A 21,573-nucleotide genomic window follows, 5' to 3' on the forward strand; every position below is an offset into this window, starting at 1 on the left:
CTCCCCTGTGTTCAGAATGCCAGTGTGTGTTCTGGGTACAAGGTGGTAATAAAAAGGCCCTGGCTGTCAATTTATCAAGTTATATCCTCTCACCCAGCAAAAAACAGAACCCCAAGGGAATGAGAAGCTGGGCTGTTAAGCAATGGTGAGGACCAGAAGAGGTGTGTGGTATGGGTGCCAGAACGAAGAACAGGATGGAGAAATGCTGTAGGTGTGGGAGCAGGTGGTAGCTCTGAGAAGGATGTAGCAGCCTGTTAGGGCTTGGGCTTAGGAGACGTTTAAGTTAGGTTTAGGAGGGCAGCATGGAAGACACACTTTGATGCTTTCTTAAAAGGTCACTTAAAATGTGGTCAGTGGAAAGAGCTTTATAGAATTTTGTTTCAGTCCCAATTTCCTCATTTAGTGGGCTTGTGATGTTAAGCAAGGATTTCTGTAGAACTCTCAGTTTTCACATGTGTAAATAGGGAGAATAAAATCTACTCAGCCTACCTCACAGGGTTGTCTTGAGAGTTCACTAAGATTGTGTAAGTAGAGGGGCTTTGGAAACTGAAACTTCATGTACAAGAGGACCATATTTTTGGACAGTTTATTACCTCAGCCTTTGTTCCTTTTTAAAAAAGGTCTCTTTGATAGGGAAATGGTTGTATCTCTGGAGCATTATGGAGTAGGAAATAATTGACGGAGAATGGTGAGACTCAATAAAAAGATGCAAGCAAGAAATGAAAAGAAAAAGCACTCAGCGCTAGTTCTATGTCCTTCTATGTCAGTAACTGAAACAGTCATTTTCTGTTGCCTTCCTTTTGGTAGGCAGTATGTCTAAATGAAGCACAGTCAGTGGGGAGAAATAGATCCTGTGATTTATTTATTTATTAATTTATTTTATTTATTTATTTTTGGCTGCATTGGGTCTTCGTTGCTGTACGTGGGCTTTCTCTAGTTGCAGTGAGCAGGGGCTACTTTTCGTTTCGGTGCACGGGCTTCTCACTGCAGTGGCTTCTCTTGTTGCAGAGCACAGGCTCTAGGCATGCAGGCTTCAGTAGTTATGGCACGTGGGCTCAGTAGTTGTGGCTCGCGGGCTCTAGAGTGCAGGCTCAGTAGTTGTGGTGCATGCACTTAGTTGCTCCGTGGCAATGTGAGATCTCCCCGGACCAGAGCTCGAACCCGTGTCCCCTGCATTCACATGCAGCATCTTAACCACTGTGCCCCCAGGGAAGCCCAATCATGTAATTTAAATATATATTCCTCACTGAAGAAAAGAGACAACTATTCTTCTTGGAAAGTATGTGAAGTTTGAAATAATTCTTTTTAAGAGAGAAACTCCCCAATCATTTCAGTTTCATATAAACTGTGTCGCAGCAATAAATACTTAAAAAGAGAATTAATACAGGAGACTTCAACTGTATGTATACCTTTAAAATTCAAAATAAAGATTTAAATCAAGTATAGCAAAATGTTAAGATTTTAGAAAGTTTATAGGTGAGTTTACCTACCAACTGTATGCTTGAAATGTCTCAACCCAAAAATTGTAATTAAAAGACAAAGAAAATAGAACAATTATAAATTTTTACAATTTCATAGAGGGGAAAATTAAAAAAATAAGAATTATTAATCCAAAAAAAAGAAAGGAGGGAAAAGAGAACACAGAATTTATGAAGCTAGTAGAAAACAAATTGTAAGGTATAGACTGAAACCCAAATATATCAGTAATTACATCAAGTGCAAAGAGTCCAAATATTTCCTAATAAAATATTATGATTATCTGACTGAACTTAAAAATAACCCTATATGTTCTGTATAAAACATACCTTTAAAATGACAATACAGAAGGGTTAAAAGTAAAAGAATGGAAAATACAAACACATAAACACTAACCAAAGGAATGATTGCAATAAACAGACAAATAGATTTTATTTTTTATTTTAGGGTAAGAAGATAGAAATAAAGCACATTTCATGATGATTAAACAGTTAATTCATTGGTAACACACATACACATATGTGTATTTATATATATATATATATGTGTGTGTATATATATATATATATATATATATATATATATAGCCTAACTGTCATAGCCTCAAAAAAAATAGAAAGCAAATGTTGAAAAAACAAAAAAGAAGAAATAGTAAACCTACAATCATGTAGGAGATTTGTTTACATTGTTTTTATGAAGGTATGATTAGCATCTGGTAAAATGTACAATCTTAAATTGTGAGTTTAAGTATTTACAAGTGCATATACCCATGTAACCCACTCCCCTATCAAAGGTGGAATATTTCAGTCACTTTAGAAAGTTCACTCCTGTCACACTCTGTCAAGTCTGACTTGCCAGAGGCAATCACTGTTCAGATTTCTTTTACCATGTGTTAATTTTTTCTTCTAGTTTCCTGTAAATGGAATCATACCAGTACATATCAGTATGTACTCTTTGTCTTCTTCAGCATATAATTTTGAGATTCAGCCGTTTTGTTCCATGTACCAGTCCTTTGTTTTTTATTGCTGAGTAGTATTCCATTAAATGAATATACCACAGTTTGCTTATATATTCTCTCCATAACGGACATTTGGGCTGTTTTCAGTTGGCTATTATGAATAAAGCTGCTATGACATTTTCATACAAGACTTTTTGTGGTTATGTGTTTTCATTTCATTTGGATAAATATCTAGAAGTGTAATTGCTGAGCCATAGGGTAGGTATATGCTTTGCTATATAAGAAACTGCCCAATCTTTTTTCAAAGTGATAGTACCATTGTCCCATTGCCTTCAGTAATGTGTAAGAGTTCTTTTTCTACAGACTCTCCAATATTTGGTGTTGTAAATATTTTTTCATTTTAGCCCTACTAGGGGTCTATGGTAATATTTCATTTAGGATTTAATTTGCATTTCTCTATTGACTAATAATGATGAGCATATTTTTTACATGTTGGTTGAAGATTTCTATCTCTTTTTGTGAAGTGCCTGTTTAAATATTTTACCCATTTTAATGGGTTGTCTTTTATTATTGAAAAATGGCCTTTATAATATATGTATTGAAACATTTTTTCCTGGCTTGTGGCTTGCCTGTTATTTTTCTTAATGGTGAATTTTGATGAGCAAAAGTTTTGAATTTTGAAGAGGTCCTGTTTATTAATTTTGTTTCTTCTACGGTTAGTACTAAGACCAATCTAAGAAAGTTTTGCCAAGACAAAAGTCTTGAAGATATTCTCCAATATTTTTTCTAGATGCTTTATAGTTGTGGTTTTTATCTTTAGGGCAATGATATTTCTTGAATAAATTTTTTGTGTGGTGTAAAAAAAAGGGGTTGAGTTTCTTTTTTTATGGATATCCTGTTGTTTCAGTGACATTTGTTGAAATGTCTTTCCTTTCCCCACTGAATTGCTTTGTTGACTATGACAAAATCATAGGCCATATAATTGTAGGTCTTTATCTAGACTCTCCATTGTGTTTCACTAATCAATTTGTCTGTCTTTGCATTAATAATAATTATTGTCATTTTATTAAAAACTTAAAGACAGGTAGTGTAGGTCCTCCAGTTTTGTTCTTGTTTTGTATTACTTTGGCTAGTCTAGATCATTTGTATAAATGTTGGAATTAGCTTGGACATTTTTACAGAAAAGATAGCTGGGATTTTTATTGGTATTGGATTGAAGCTATAGATCATTTGGAGAAATAGAAATCTGAATAATATTTAACCTTTTGATACATGAACATGACATTTTGTTCACTAATATAGATCCTCTTTAATTTTTCTCAATACATTTTTATGAATAGATTTTGCATATATTTTGTTAATTTATCATAAACATTTTATGACTTTTAACATAGTGTAAATGATACTGTTTTTTACTACATATTCTAAGTTTTTATTAATATTATGGGGGAAAAAAATGTTTGTTATTGACCTTATATCTTGTGATCCTGTTAAATTCACTCATTAGTTCCAGTAGCTTTTTTCATAGATTCCTTAGAATTTTCTATGTACCTGATTATCTCATCTATAAATATAGTTTTATTTCTTTCTTTCCATTTTGTTTGCCTTTTATTTATTTATTTTTTCATCTAGTTGTACTGGCTAGGAACTCTAGTTAAGTTTTGCATAAAGGTAGAGAGCAGACCTTCTTGCCTTTTTCCCAATATTAGAGGGAAAATGCTCAGTTTTTCATCATTAAATGTAACATTGGCTATAGATTTTTTTATAGATGCTGTCTACCATTGTTGAGGGAGATTTCGTCTATTACAAATCTGGGTGTTGAATCCTGTCAGATGTATTTCCCCACATCTATTAGGAGGATCATATGTTTTTTCTCCTTTATTCTGATAAGTCTTACTTCATCATGTTACGTTGTTTTTTATATTTTGCTGGATTTGGTTTGCTAATATTTTGTTAAGATTTTTGAGTGTATGTTAATGAAGCATATTAGTTTTAATATTTTTGTTTGGTTGTGGAGAGTAATGCTGAACTGAATGAGTAATGAATTATTAGGAAGTGTCCCCTCCTCTCCTACTTTATGAAAGTAATGGTAGAATTAGGTTATTTCTTAAATAAATGTTGAGAGAATTCACCAGTTAAGCTTGTGTGTGTGTGTGTTTAATTATGAAGGTGTTTCATTATGAATTCAATTTTTAGTAGTTACAAGGTTTTCTGTTTCTTCTCTTTTAGTTTTGATTATTTACATTTTAAGGAATTTGTCATTCTCTTTAAGTTGTCAACTGTATTGGCATAAAATTATTTATAATATTCCTTTATTGTATTTTTCAACCCTTTCTAATATTGGTAGTTTGTGTCTTCTTTCTCCTTCTCTTTTTGTGAACAGCCTAGCTAATATTTTATCAACTTTATTGACCTTTACAAAGATGGTTTTTTCCATTAATTTTCTCTATTGTTTGTCCATTTTTAATGCCATGAATGTCCACTGATATCTTTTTATTTCCCTCCATTTATAATGAGTTTAATTTGCTTTTATCTTTCCTTCTTTAGAGAGAAGTTTATTTTAAAATATTTTCTCTTTTCTTTATACAAGTATTTAAAATTGTAAAATTTCCCTCAATGCGACTTGCATTGCACAAGTTTTGATATGTTGTATTTTAATTATCCTTTAGATTGAAACATTTTCTAATTTCCCTTGTTAGTTTTTATTTTAGCTCTTCAGTTATCTTGAAATGTGTTGCTTAATGTTTGGCCATTTTCCAGATAATTTTACTGTTATTGATTTGTGATTTCATATCATTGTTGTCAGAAAACATACTCTACATAGTTTCACTTGTTTTGAATTTATTGAGATTTGACCTAGAATATAATCTAACCTTGGTTCATGTTCCACTGGCACTTTAAAATAATGTGTTTTCTGCATTTTGTGGTCTAAAGTTTTATAACTATCAAATGTGGTTGGTAGTAATGTTTAAATCTTCTACATCCTTATTAAATTTTGTCTTTTTGTCTATCAATTACTTAGGAAATAGAGCTAAAATCATCAACTGTAATTGTGGATTTGTCTATTTCTGCCTTTAGTTTCATCAGTTTTTGCTGCATGCATTTTGAAGCTCTGTAATTAGTTGTACATACATGTAGGTTTATTACATATTTTTGATGACCCTTTTCTCATTATGAAAATTTCCTCTTTCCTTCTGATAATTCTCCTTTGCCTGAAATCTACTTTGTCTCATATTACTACAGCCATTCCAGCTTTCTGATGATTAGCATTTGCATAGTGTATATTTTCTCTTTCTTTTACTTTTAAAGCATGTGTGTCTTTTTTATTTAAAGTGCAGCTTTTATAAATAGCAGGTAGGTGGGTCTTGTTTGTTTATTCAGTCTAACGATTTCTGCCCTTTTGTTGGAGTGTTTAGTTCACATTTCATATCATTATTTATATTGTTTAGTTTAGGTTTACTAGTTTTACTGTATGTCTTTTATTTCTCTTATCTTTTCTTTATTCCTTTCCTCTATTTTCTTGCCTTTTTTTCATTAATGGAGCAGTCATTACTCTGTACCATTTTATATCTTATATTGGCTTTTTCATTATACCTCTTTTTTTTTTTTTTTTTAATTAATTAATTAATTAATTTTTATTTTTTGGCTGTGTTGGGTCTTCGTTTCCGTGCGAGGGCTTTCTCTAGTTGCGGCAAGCGGGGGCCACTCTTCATCGCGGTGCGCGGGCCTCTCACTATCACGGCCTCTCTTGTTGCGGAGCACAGGTTCCAGACGCGCAGGCTCAGTAGTTGTGGCTCACGGGCCCAGCTGCTCCGCGGCATGTGAGATCTTCCCAGACCAGGGCTCGAACCTGTGTCCCCTGCATTAGCAGGCAGACTCTCAACCACTGCGCCACCAGGGAAGCCCTCTTTTTTATTTTTAATGTTTGATCTAAGATTTACTATCTGTACCTTTATTTAATAGCAGTTTATTTTGAATTAATATTATATCATTTCACATAGAAAGTAAGAACTTATAGCAGTATATATTTTGCTCCCTTCCCACCTTTGTGTACAATTGCTGTCATGCATCTTACTTCTATATTTATATAAACTCTAGAATGTATTATTATTATTGCTTTAATGAGTCAGTTATCTTTTAAAGCAGTTCAAGGAGAAACATAAAGTTATTCTAGACTTACTTACATGTTTACCTTTTGGGAAATTTTCATGTTGTGTGTAAATTTGAGTTACCATTTACTACCATTGGCTTCTCCCTAAAGAACTTCCTGTAATATTTATTACAGTGTAGGCCTGCTGACCACAAACTCTTTTAGAATTTACTTGTCTGAGTATGTCTTTGTTCCACCTTGATTTTTGAAGAATTTTTTCACTGGTTATGGAATTCTGGGGTTTTAACCATTTTAAAGATGTCTCCTCGCTCCCTTTTTGCTTTCATTGTTTCTTTTGAGAATGTAGCAGTAGTTCCTATTATTGTTCTCCCATTTTTAAAGTGTTTTTTTTGGAGGGAATGGATGCTTTTAGCATTTTCCTGTTGTTTTTTAGCAACTTAATTATGATGTGCCTACATGTGATATTCCTTGCATTTCTGCTGCTTGGGGAATATCAGATTTCTTAGACTTGTGAGCCTATAGTTCTCATGAAATTTGAAAAACATTCAGCCATTATTTACTTCAATATTTTTTGCCCCAAACCCTCCTCTCCTGTTCTCACCAGAATGACTAAAATTTTCAGTTGTAGAATAACTGAATATCTCTTTTATTAATGGTAAGAATGTAAATTGGTATAACCATGTTGGAAAACTGGTTTTCATTATCTACTAAAGTTGATACACATACCTAATTATACAAAAATTACATTCCTAGATATATACCCAAGACTGTGTCCATATATATGCATCAAAAGACATATGAAGAGTGTAAAATCACAAATTTGGAAATAAATAAGTGTAATATAAACAATTATTATATACAATCGTTACCATTACATCTAGCAATGAAAATAAACTATCTGCTACATGCAATAACATGGACGAAGGTCACAAACATGATGTCGAGCCAAAGATACCAAAGAGAAAAGAATTCATACAGTGTGAGTTTATTTATATAAAATATTAAAATAGACAAAACCAACCTATGATGTTAGAAATCAGGATAGCGGTTTTCCTTTGGGGAGGAGGACAGTGAATGAAGCAGGCATAAGACAACTTTCTGGGTGTGTTCACTTCGTGAAAATTCTTTGAGCTGTACCTGTTTCTGTATATTCCTGTGTGTTTCTGTATGTATATTGCAATGCAATTTTCTATATGTATGTTACAGATCAATAGGAAGGTAATAAAAGAAAAACTAAAAGAATTAAAACTAACAAGTTAAAAAATAAATGATTAATTTTTGCTAGTAAGCTTTGGAAATAAAAATCATACAATTTAAAACAGGTATTAAATTATTATAATGCACAGTTTGGGTTTTTCTTCACAAGTTTTTTTCATTTAGTCTGTTTTTCTTTTGTAATGTGGAAAAGAAACAAAGACAAATATTTGTTTCATTTAGGTACCAGATTCTAGAGTGATGAGACTCAATAAAACTTGCTCAACTTTACACTTTGTTTCCTCTCTGCATGTTCTGTAGTAAGCTTCTCCAACTCTCCAACTCCAGAACATTTTCTCTATTTTTTGAACACAGATGTAAGTAGAATTTTTTTATGCTGGGGAAAGATCCAGGCAGAAGCTCTTCAGATGGTTGGAATGCAGAAGCAAAGCTCTTTCTCTCCCTCCTCCTCACCCTCCCCCACCATATGTTTCAGAAGAGCGGAGGAGGAATTTGCTGTTGACTATGGAGAGAGGATCTGAAGGAAAGGGCGAGAAGTTTTGCATTTGGTGAATCAAGTGTATGGATAATGAAGATCTTTGAGGGAGGGTAAACTAATGAATTTTGGACTTTTCAAGTATCTCTTCACAAGTTTCCATATGTTCATGAAACCACTTTAATTCTGTGCTCAAAATTAATTTTTAAGTGTATTCAAACTATTTCATTCAGGATGATGTACGAATCACTTTAGAGAAAGCATAATAGAGAAAGTTTCTTCATAAATTGGAAATTGATACAAAGAGGGCAGACATTTTTGTTCAAGAGTAAATAAAAGTGAGGATGAGAGTGAAAGACTATTGCTCTGGCCTTCTGAGCAGAAAAGAAAACTAGAAAAGAACATGCTAACACTTTCTCTCACTGGGAGTTTCTCCTGGTTAGCTGAGAAAGAGGGAAAATGGACAGAGAGAGAAAACAAGAACACTAAGGAATCCCAGGGCTAAGCATGAAACGGTGCAGATGAGACACCTCTCACTAGTGATCCAAAAGCTAACTGCTCTTGAATAATTAAAAGGACTTTTGATCCAAACTCATCCAAGCTAATCTAAAGTTCCTAAGATATAACACACCACAGAAGAGCTGAGACAAGTATTTTACTCGTCTGTTGTTAGAGGTTTGGAATACCAGTTAATTTATTCCCTCAGCCCTTAAATCAGTTGATAATAAACATAAAACACATGATGATCAAAGTATCAGCTCTAAAACTGGAAGTAAGTGCCCAATAACTCCTACAGGACAAGGTTCCCAAGTAACCCTCACTTGGAAAACAAAGGTGGGTCCTCAGGACCAAGTAGCTTCCTGCTACTTCCCCAGTTTAGACCTTGGGACTTATCTTGGCAAGTGTGAGGTTTGGACTTACCTTGGCAAGTGTGAGTCCATTTCTCCAGGAAGATTGTAGACCTGTGTTACAAACTCAGTCACAAGAAGAATTCAGATTGAGAGAGAGCTCGGGCCTCCAGGCAAATGTCTAATGGGTGCTTAAGCAAGGAGGCAGGAAGCAGAAGAGAGGCCACCTCCCTTCTTGTCTACTGAGTTCTCTGGGAAGCAGCCATTGAGCTGAGCTAGGAGTAAAGAAGGTTTATAGGGAAGTAACACTTACAAAAGAAAAAGAAGGAGGCAGCATTGGGTGAGGAAATTGTCAGACCGCAATACAAACCTGACAAAAGTCTCTGCCAGCCCAACAGAGAGACCTAGAGCAAAGATTGACCATTAGAGAAGTGCCGCTTTGGACAGAAAAGGCTAAGGCCTTGTACTACGAACTTGTTCAGTCATTGGCTGGGTGACTATCTTGTCCTTCGCTCAAGACTTAGGCAGATCCTAAAGAAGTTAAGAGCTGGAAGCTATCAGCTACCACACTCCTGGAAGCTGGTGGTACTTTCTCCAAGGAGGATCTGGGCAGCTTATCTCCATGTCTGCTACAATCCACACCCTGTGCCATCCAGATCCACTTCTCTATACATACATGGGGAGCAGCAGCTCCTTCAGGGCTCTGAGAGGAAACTCAGAAGAGAGAGGTCAGCAGAACAAACTAAAGCCCCCACTGCTGCAGTTAGTCTTGGGGCTGCAACTGGCACTTGTTTCCCTCTTCCACTCTCCATTCCAATTCCCCTTACTCTCAACTGCCACCTCTGCTTTCTTGGTGGCATGACCAAATCCTTCATTTCTGAGGGGTCTGAGCCTCTGGTAACCATATCTTCCTCAGACTGCATTACTGCACTCGTCTAATCACAGTTGCAGTTGAGCATAGGAGTACCAGAAGGCACCCAACTGGGTCACCTGAGCTTCGCACATATTTCATTCCTCCCTGTCCCCATTGTATAACAACAGCCCTACTTTCTCTTGCTGATTGGGACCAGTTATCCCTAACAAGATGGTGATTCCTCTTCTTGCTTCCTGGTCTCTGAACACAAGGATTCCAGAGTATCTACATAGCGGCTGTAGTTGGAACCTCCTTTGGAGACCAAAACATTTGGTCCTGCAGAGCCCAGGGTTACAGGGGTAGGAAGCACAAGGTGGCTTATTAGGTGATGATAAGTGATTCATAGACCCATGTATACTTCCTACTGGAGGAAAAGCACCATATAAAAGACTCTGATTTAATGCATATTCTGCATCGTGAAGAATGGTACCCCATCTCTCAGGGTATTAGGTCTGACCTGGCCCATCAGCAACATCTTTAGTAGGCCATTCCACTGCCCTATCAGGCTGGCAGTTTCTAGGTGGTGCAGTATGTGAAAAGACTGGTAGAACTGTGGTCACAGGCCCATATCAACCCCTCCTTCAGTGGAAGGTGTATTCCTTGATCAGATGGGATATTGTGTGGGATTCCATGCCTGAGGACCAGGCATTGTATAAGTCCCACATAGTGGTATTGGTTGAGCCAACCAAACTCAGACCTAGAATAGACGTCTATTCCTGCTGGCCCTTTTAGGACAGAAGGAGCCTGATTTTTCTCTGCTGAATTTGATGGTCTTGTTCCTGGCCTACTACTTGAAACTGTCTATTATTTTGGTGCCAGCCTGCCTTGAAGTGGCTGGTTGGTTTCTTCAAGATATAGGGACATTTTGAGGTCTCAGTATTGGTCTATGTTGCTGGCAAGGTGGGAGTTTAGAGGCAGATATAACTAAATTGGCCTTGTAAGTGGGTGTTCACATTGACTCAAGTGTTGCCTTCATCTTTGCTACCATGGCCACTTGGTTTGTGTGCTCATCATGCCAGCACTAGGGAGGCAACTAGCAAAATCTGTCTAATATTAGCTGGCCAAATAGTTTTGTCTACTTCATTATTTAGAGCCTCTTCCATTATGGAAGCTCTCTGGTGGGTGTTAACACATGATACAATGATCTTCGCACTCATGTTCACTCTCATATTTCCATCCATATGCCTCTACCTCAAGCCTCCTTGTTTTGACGTTCCAGTCTTTCTCCTTTCAGGTCCCAGAGCAGCTAGCTGATCAGGCTATTCACCACTGCTGATTAGTCCATACATATTCTAACTTAGGAACACTTTTCCTTCCACCAACTGCATCATCTATAGCTCAGTCTCTTGAGCAGATTTCCTTGCCACTGTCTGTCAAACCACCCCCAGGTGAAGCTATAGTGCAGCCGTCATCGAGTTTTGTCTTTTACCCCTGTTTCAAGTCATCCATCCATTAACCAAGCTCAGGCTTTTTCCTCCTCCTACTTCAGCCGTAGGCGGGAGCTGAGAGGGGCACTGGTATACCCATGGTAAGTAAAAAAGTGAAGGTCTGGGATTCTTGCTCATGTAGGTTGCTTGTGTTCTCTAGTCATTCTCAAGCTCAGTCTAGGATGTACCATATCTATCTTAGGATCTATTGCTGCTGGGCTTGCCCAGTTTCTCTTTATTGAATTTGACAACCTTGATTCTGACCTCTGATTTGAAAAAGCCTGTTATCTTGGTGTATACTTTTCTGGTTCTTCTTCGATTTTTTGGCTTTTTTTCCTCTTGACTCCTTCATTGCCACCTATTCCTGTTCCCACACCTTAAATGCTGGTACTTCACAGGTATTTACCCTTGTCCCACCAGTCCCCTCATTCCTCATATCTGCCCTTAGTGGTTTCTCAGGGCTGGAGGTATTTCATAAAACATGAGTTTGGAATAAAAGTGGACTTTAAGCTTAAGCTATACTATTTAATAGCTGTTTGACTTTATGTAGGAGATTGGACCCCTCTGAACCTGAATGTAACTATTTTATTGGTAGTGATCAGCTGGGTCAACATTTGCAAAGTGCTTCAAATGAGGTTTGCCACAAAATAAGTACTCTTTGATGGCAACTATTCATTATAGCTATTTAACTACTATCATGTCTATAATCATAGCCTAGACCTTTGCTTTAAGCCTTAATATCCATCTGGATGTCTGGATGTCCCACAGACAGTCAATCTCAATGTGTCTGTGTTTGAACTCATCTTCGTCCTACCTAAATATGTTACTTCTTCTATATTCTCTCTTTTGGTCCTTCCACCATCCAACCAATCATGAAGCTAGTTAGAAATCTTAACCTCTATCTTCTCCATCATCCCAATCTAATCAATTATTTTTACTTTCTAAATATTTATCAAATCTCTCTCTGTTTCTCCAGAGAAGAAAAATACTGGTGGAGGTAGAGTTTTAAACTTTCCCACTAAAGGAAATTTAGGATCGTCTTAAAAAATATTTTTCTGGTTAACTCAGGTTGTCAAGGAGAAAGTAGTGTTTTCTCTCCAGTCCCCACTCTGCTGGTCATGATATATATGTATCATGAAAACATACACACACATACACACACACACATAAGAAGGCTTATATGATCTCACAGAGATTGAGAGATGGGCTCATATCATTATGTTCTCCTCTGTGTCCTTCACTGGTCTCTGATGTTAGTTGGTTGATCATGTCTTGAATCTGGGCCTCTTGTGCTGGTATTTTCTGAGGTGCAACTGGTTGAATCTAACTTTTAGAGCATGATGCTAGGCTCTGCAGTTCTGACCACAGCCTTGGATAATAAGGTTCCTCTCATGGTGGCCCACAGCAGACTTCCCTACACTATGCTTAATTGTACAGGCCCCTTTGAAGCTGTCCTCTGGTTTACCCACTTGGACACCTTTCTCACACATTTCTGAGCCACTTTCTGGGTGCCATCATTTTTCTCTGTACTATTATGCTAAATACAGCTCTTTGCCACAGGGCTTACAAAATACTCTCTGCCTGTACCCTGGGAAGTGTAAAAACTAAGCCATCCTCCCTCTGTCAAACTCTGAGATGTCCCCCCAAATTTATTTGAATGTTTTCCCCACAATGTCCTCCATTATGGTTCAGCTATGCAGGGAGTGGTTTAACAAGTGAGAATTCTGACTCTTGCTTCTTCCTCTCTCTTCTCTTGCCAGCCTCTACTGGAAAAAATTTTCCTTCCTCTCTATATTATTGATAATGGCAAAAGTCAGCATTCCAACTTCTAAGATTCATTTTTTGACTGTACAGGTAACTTTTGGAATTGAGAACTTCTTTGTTCTCAAAACCTGACTCTCAAGATTATACATTCCCCATGGCTAAGAATCAGCCTTGAGGGGCTTCCCTGGTGGCACAGTGGTTGAGAGTCTGCCTGCCAATGCAGGGGACACGGGTTCGAGCCCTGGTCTGGGACGATCCCACATGCCGCGGAGCAACTGGGCCCGTGAGCTACAATCACTGAGCCTGCGCGTCTGGAGCCTGTGCTCTGCAACAAAAGAGGCCGTGATAGTGAGAGGCCCGCGCACCGCGATGAAGAGTGGCCCCCACTTGCCGCAACTAGAGAAAGCCCTCTCACAGAAACGAAGACCCAACACAGCCAAAAATAAATAAAAAAAAAAAAAAAAAAAAGAATCAGCCTTGAGACCGAGAGCAGAAGGGTGGCCTATTTCTATTTGCTTCTCTGCTTTAGCAGTCTGCTTCTGGCTGGAAAAGGAATTAACCACATTCAATAAAGTCAAAAAATAAAAATCACATTAATAACTGCAATATTGTGATCATAAGAATATCACGATTTATATGAACTTATGAGAAATACCAGATGACCAAAATATATTTCCCCTGTGTATTTGGTCTTCCTCCACAGTTTCAGGTTTCCAGCTCCCCAAATTCTTGGAATTTGCTAAACATTGAAAGTGATAAAGACGTTTTGTTATGCTAATGAGGTGACTTTCGGAAAGCACCCAGGGATGGGGGCTGCTTGCCAGTGGAGCAGACCACTTGGTTAGAGAGTTAAAACTTTCAGTCCAATCAGCTGACCTCCAAGGAGAAAAGAGGGGCTACAGATTGAATCCATCACCAGTGGCCAATGATTTAATCCATCATGCCTATGTAATGAAGCCTCCATAAAAACGCAAAATGGTAGGATCCAGAGAACTTCCAGGTTAGTGCACATGTGGAGATTTGAGAAGAGTGGCTCACCTGGAGAGGGCATGGAAGCTCTGCCCCCCTTTCCCCATACCTTGCCCTGTGCATCTCTTCCATCTGGCTGTTTCTAAGTTATATCCTTTTATCATAAGTCATTAATCTAGTAAGTAAAAGATTTTCTGAGTTCTGTGAGCCACTGTACCAAATTAATTGAACCCAAGGAGGAGATCCTGGGAACTTCTGATTTATAGCCAGTTGGTCGGAAGTATAGGTCACAACTTGGACTTGCAGTTGGCATCCTAAGTTGGAGAGGGTTGTTGGCACCTCCACTCTGTAGCCAGTTGATCAGAAGCACAGGTCACCACGTGGACTTGTGACTGGTATCTGAAGTGGGATGGTGGGGGGGATGGGGGGGGTGAAGGGGGCCCGCAGAGGACAGTCTTGTGTGACTGAACCTGTGGAATCTGGGTTATTATCTCTGGGTAGAGAGTGTCAGAATTGAGTTGAATTCTCAGACACTGTGCTGGTTTCTGAGAATTGCTTTTTGGTGTGAGGGGAACCCACTCCCCAACTTTGGAAATTGAGTCTCAGAACACCGAAATAATAACATATTATCCCCCTTTGCTAGATATTTACTACTTTCCTCATATGATATATTCTTCATCCTTCTCTGCCCTGAATTATGCCCCAGAAGAGTAACTTTATATTCTGCCGTGAGCTCCCCTGCCTTTTGTCTTCAGGTTGGGAGTCAGTCAGTGGGAGGCACAAGTAAGAAATCAGAGGTTGGAGGTGAATTAAGGCAAGGTTTTGTTTTTTCACATCTCCCCAACTACCTCTACCAAAGGCCACAGCTCCTGTCCAGCAGCCCTCTTGCACAATCACAGCTTATTCTTACCATTCTAGTAACTTCTCCCTCCTTTTGTGTCTTCAGACCTAGGGATGGTGACCTTCTGATCTCCTGCTACCTCTCCAGTGATAACACCATCCCTTGTTTGTTCCCCTTAACTTTTTAAAAAATAATCCCTTAATTAAAGTTTCTTCAGTTGTCCCATCAAGTATGGCATTTACTTTTCTTAGGACCATTACTGATAAACCCATTATATCTGTATGATTTTGTATCTGCATGACATATTTTTTTCAATTAGATTAGAACTCCTTAAAGTCAGGGATTCTAATTCTTAAAATTATCTTTTATCCTTTTCCTCTACTACAAAACACAATACTCTGTATACAGGGATGAGCATGAAATGCTTTCTGAAATTCTTCATTTAACCATTGAGCTGTTATGTGCTGGATGTTGTTGTAGGTACTGTGGATACCATGATGAACAAGATGGAATGGTTCTTGTCCTTATGGAGTCTATACTCTCCTGACTCTAACAATTTCCCCATTGTAGGTTGCAATTTTTAATGAACAAAGCGAGTAGTAGTTATTGACTATCCTGGTCACATCCCTTTCAAGCACATCTGTTCTACCCACATCCCAGGTGTCTAGGATAAGACAGAGCCATGTTTAAGCTGAAATTTGATTACCCAAAAGCTGTGAATAAGCAGTGCAAGTATAATGAGAGATCAGAGTATAGAAATAAATAGGCATAGAAAGAAATATGGATGTCATGATGAATTGCGAGACTGTTTTGTCTTAGTACTGATTAGATTGCCTATTAAAGCCTTACTCTACTGCAGTTCCTCTTCTTAGCTTCTCAGGAGTTCTTTGTTGAAGTCTTACAAGAAAACCTTCTTTGCCTGGAACAGTTTGAACAGCTCCTAGTTCTTTAAAGCCAAATGAGGCTGAAGATGCATACTCCCATGGAAAGGAGAGAAAGGGAAGTAAAAGTGCTCTTAGGCTTGGTTTTGGTATTATTGCTGCTAATGGCATCACTAAAGCACATGGGGGAGCAAGCTGAACCAATGAACGGACTGCTTTGCTTTCCTTACTGTGTCCAGAATACTGCACTGCTTCTCAAGCTGGGCTTTTAGGCAATCCTGCTTCATGAATCATAGCCCTAGAGCTTGTTTTTCTTTCCCTGACCCTCATACTCCACACCCCCTCTCATCAGTAATTTTGTTTTTCTAGATGATGAGAAACTGCCAGATGGATCACTTGCTTTGCTTGATCCCTGGATCATTCGTACACCTGCTGCTCCTGCTGGTACTTGCCACTGGGATTCCACTGTCTAAGAGGACTGCCAAGGTACATTTGTCACAGCATGGCTCATTATCATACAAACTAAAGGCAGGTTTATGTCCTAAAACACAAATGTTGAAATTGCCTATAAGAGTCCTGTTAAGCTAAAAAACATCATTGGAAACTGTCTGCAACATCTCATTATTTAAAAAGAAAATTTATAAATTTTATAATAATCTACTGGTTGCCTTTTTCCCACTATTCTCCAGTCTCATTGCTGAGAAATCATTTTTGCAGTGTCAGTCTGGGTCCCTTTTCTGGAGCCAGCCTTGTCAAGGGTAGGGAGAGAGTAAGTGAGCTCAAGAAATTCAGCCCTACGTAAACCTTGCATTTCCTGCTCTGACCTTCCAGTTTAGTTCTAGCAACTAGACTCCTGCTTTGCTCTGAGAACCAGTACCCACCACGTGCTACTGATCCAGAGGCAGGTAGTTAAGCACAGGACTCACTTCTGGCTTTGCTGCCATGTGCCCTTGGGGATGTTTGAGAGACTGCTTATAATCCCTTTATATTTTTTTTTTTTACAGAGCTTTTGTCTCTGCACCCTTTGTCTCACTTGAGTCTCAGAATAGTCTCATTGAAATCAACTGTTTTACATTTAAAATCCATTTTCAATGGACCTAGGACTTGAACAAAGCTCTCATTAACTCCAGAATCAATGCTTTTTATTTTTAAGCAACATGTGTTTTCTGTTTTAACTTAAACCTATTCCGGAATGTGTGGAAATAAAGATTAATATAAAGAAGATCTAAATCACCCAATGATAAGCTTTACTGATATTTCACAATTTTTGATCTACATATATAGTTTTTTACATTGTTGATGTCATTCTATAATAAAACTTTGTAACCTGAAAATTTGCATGCAATGAATTTGGAAGGTTTTTTGGTTCTGTTTTGTTTTTTTTTACACTGCCACATGTTGATTTTGATCCTCATATTAAATTGGTCCCAAGACTATGCAATAAGGAAAGGAAGGAAGGAAGGAAGAAAGGAAGGGAAAGAGGAAGGGAGGGAAGGAGGCAGGCAGGCAGTAGAATCCCCCACGTATAATAGAAAGGAAATATCAGGGCAGGATATTCCTGAGCCAGGTTTCTTGAGCCAGGCATTATAGACCAAAGTGAAATTTGTAGGTAGGCCCACAGAAAACAAAACATTACAGTGGTTCCCTAGGCCCGCGTGGTTTAGAAACTAATTCCCTCCTTAAGCTATGTAAAATTCTAATACCTCTTTCACAGTAGTCAGTGCAGGGAAAGATCTGTAGTACAACCCCAGTGGCTACTCTGAGACAGTATGTAGTATGGTACATGAAACAACTAAATAAAGCAAAGCATTTCTCCTGAGCAAGCATGCTCATGATAGGGAAACCTACACCCAAGAACAACAGCACTGTTCTTTTTTCATCAACCTCACCTATGTGCAGTGCCAACCTAAAAGTTAGGTGAGAAGAGCAGCCACCTTTGTGGTTTGATTGGAAGGGTCCTCGAACTGCCGCCAATCCCAAGGCTAAAAGTCTCCACATCCTTTGTCCCAGAATTCCCACTCTTTGTCCTTCTTTTGGATTAAATATTAAAGAACTTTGTCATAATACAAATACATCATTTGAGTAAACCGTTACTCACTTTGAGCTACCAGTTTGGATTAATGCCTAATGCATGATGAAGATCTAATTCATCACAACAGGGCAGGTCTCTTAGCTCTAAGACCAGGGTCTGGGCACCAGAAGTGGAAGAAGAGATGGAAGGGAGCAGAGTGTGGGTACTGCCGGGAGGCTCTGCTGGGAAGCCTGGGCACCACGTACACACTGGGTACCCGGGAGAGCTGGAAGAGCATGGGGAGCACCGTGAGGGAGCACCGACACTGAGAACAGCCTTCACCATTGTGAATCGTGAGAAATAAAGACATAGCTCGCGGACCTGTGAAGAGCCAGGCCGTTCCATGCTTAGAAAAACTAAGTTAGTAAATATGCATTCTCCACATCATAACAGTTCCACCTGTGGGTGAAATGGAGAGCTTTCACTGGGAGCAGCAAAAGGTGCAGCAGTGGCCCAGGGCCCAGACTACTGGGCAGAGGCCCTTTCTGTTGGGAGAAAGAGTCACATTCCCCTGTTACTTGTGACAGCCTCAGGACCCACAGGCCGCCTGCAATGTGCAAACTGCATCATTCAGCATGAAGGTTGCCAACGATTTTTGGCCTGCGCTTTTTAACTGGTTTTCATTTAGCAACGATTTCCACTTTTCTGGGACGCTTCGTGTTTTGATGATGAAAAATTAGGTGACCTTTAGTCAACTTGGCAAAAGAGAGGGTGGGTGACAGTGGTCCAGAATAGTAATTACAGGGCTTACTATTCCCATTAAAAATCCCAGAGCAGCCGTCGGCAGTTCATTCTCATGTAATTTGAAAGAGAGAACGTTTTGTTCCTAAGAAATGACAGTCCGTACTCATCAAGTCATTAAGCTATGCAACCATTTGTGAATTTGGAAACAAGGCTTCTGATGTTGACAAAGGGAGCAGCATTGCCCACTGAGTGAATTGAGGACAAAAACGGGGGTTTAATCCCCACACCTGTGCTACACAGCTTCCACCATAATTTTTCACAGGATATATGAATATCAGGTACAACTGCCACGTAATCAAGTATATGAATAAACTGTAAATTGACTCACCGTATCTCATTACATCTATGACAAAACCATAACCTTCTTAGGACAGACAGTGCTACCCAAGCCTCCTACCCATCACACTTCAGAAAATGTGTACCAGACTTTTGGGGAAGTGGCCTCCCAGCCACACATAAGGATTTATTCATTGACCTAGCAGAAGTTTCCACTGGACAACAGAATTTTCACAGGCTGAAAATGTGGCTGCTCTACCCTTGCAATGGACCTTCCAGCCCAAAGCAGTGACCAAGACAGGGTAGCCCCTGGTCTATGGTATGGGCCTGATCTGGAGCCAGGAGGAAATGTTCAGCCATTTTTCAGCATTTGTTCCTCCAGACTCCAATGAGGACATGGTCCCCCACCCTCTGCATTTGATGCAGCAGATGTACAACAGCTGTAAAGGCTGGTTCTCAGCTCAAGTGAGAATGTGGGGGCCACCAGAAAGGACAGCACAGCTTTTGCTCCCTTACACATATCTGCCAGAAATGGACTTTTTGGCACTTGGCATTTTTTGTTCTCTACATTCAATATGTGTAATTCCGACTCAGACCTCTTTGCCCTATACTTTGGTCCATTCTCTTGGCAGTTTCACTTTAAAGAAAAACACAAAGCAGAGGCTTTTAAGTTTATTTTACAACTTTTATTTATAATCTAGTATTCTCAACTGCTTTGAAAAGATGTATGAAGTTTTTTGATCACATGTGATGAAGCAAGTATTACTAAAAGACTGTGCATCTGTCAAGTCCCATATTCTTAGCAGATAGCGTAGACTTGAACCATATAGTAGCATTCAGAAAATTATTTTAATGAATGCATCGTTAACATGACCTAGATATAAGGTGGTGAATTAAAATTAGCTTGAGTGTGTAGGAGGCTATGCTACTGTGACAGTTACTGGCGGAAAACAAATACTTCTGGTTCTCCCTTCGAGCACATAGAAAATTTTAACTAGTAAAATATGAGTAGAATAATGTTACTTCTGGGGAGGGTTTTTAAGAGCTGGGTGCAGTATTCCGTCTCCCATGGGTGAAAGCAATACTCCAGAGAGAAGTTGTTCCATCATTCTTGAACTGATGCAAAGAGCTCTAGCCGACACATGACAGATGTGTTGTCAGAAAGAGAAATAAACCTTTGTCATTTTAAGTCACTGGGATTTTGGAGTTGTCACTGAAGTATAATCTAGCTTGTCCTGACTGATATAGCTACTTAAATTCTATTTTGCAGGTGTGAGTATAGAACAGATGAGAGAAAGAGGTAGAGCTTCTGGGTTTGGATTTTTGTTGGAATCTTAAAGACAGTGTACTTTCAATAAAGGACACATGGTGGTCTACCCACCCCCTTGTTGGCTCAGCAGCCAACTCAGAGAATCTCTTAAGCTAAGCTGGCTGTGGCAGTGACAGAGGAGAAGTGATTTAGCAGGACTTATTATTTCCTGGTGTCATTGTTTTGGTCTGATACCAAGTCGCTACATGTGTGGGAGAGAAAGGAAAATGTGTTGGATTGTACTAAATGTTGGATCACCCTAAATATATTTTATTATGAGAAAAGCACTATCATTTATAGCATCAAAAATACTTACTGAGAATTTTGTAAAAGAGAATGAAATGATTTTAATTGTTTTGTGGAAAGTGGTTAGTGCTAATTTTAAAGGTTCATATACCACAGAATAGTATAAAAAAGAAAATAGTAATTACTTAAAACCGGAGATAGCCTTGCTCATATTTTAGTGAACATCTCTTCTAAGCATCTCTCTATGCATGTACACAAATAGGCACACATGTTTTATATAAATGGGAATATACTATTAAAGTCACATCCATTTAATTGAATCTAATATGCACAGTTCTAAGAACTGAGATGCAGGTATAAGCAACCCCTGTCCTAAAGCTTACTAAGTGCGAAGATAGATATTCAACAAGACTTTTCAAGAGAAGTTAGTGTTGTCGTACGGAAAGTCCACGGTGCTATGCATATTGCAAGGAATTTAACTTAGCCTAAGGAGTAAGGGATGACTTCCTGAGGAAGTGATTTTTATAAAATGATTTTTATTTTACTACATTATCATTTTCAGTGGTGGCATAATATTTCATTGTATGAAATTATGTATGTATTATAATTTATTTGCAAGACTTTATTAGTAGACATTCAGTTTGTCTCCTTTTTTTACTCTCTTATATACAGTGCTACAATGGAAGTTCTTTTGTATGCATTTTTTTTTGCCCTTACTTACATTTCTTTAGGATAAAGAAAGAGAAATGAGATCATTGGATCAGAAGGTTTTATAGTTATGTTTTATGTATATGTACACACACGTTATATATGTATTATTATTAAGTTATATAAATATATACATTACATATGCATATACTTGTGTATACATATCATAGACATCAAATATAGATATTGCTGTACTGCCTATAGAAGTGTACCAGTTTATATTCTCATTATCAATGCTTAGGAGTTACAAGTACCCAAATCCTGGAAAACTCAAGAAATGTAAATCATTAAATCATTTTGTAAACTTTGCCAATATTATAGGTAGGAAAACTTTCATTTTG

Source organism: Eubalaena glacialis, chromosome 3 (genome assembly GCF_028564815.1).
Source record: "Eubalaena glacialis isolate mEubGla1 chromosome 3, mEubGla1.1.hap2.+ XY, whole genome shotgun sequence".
NCBI classification, from domain to species: Eukaryota; Metazoa; Chordata; class Mammalia; order Artiodactyla; family Balaenidae; genus Eubalaena; species Eubalaena glacialis.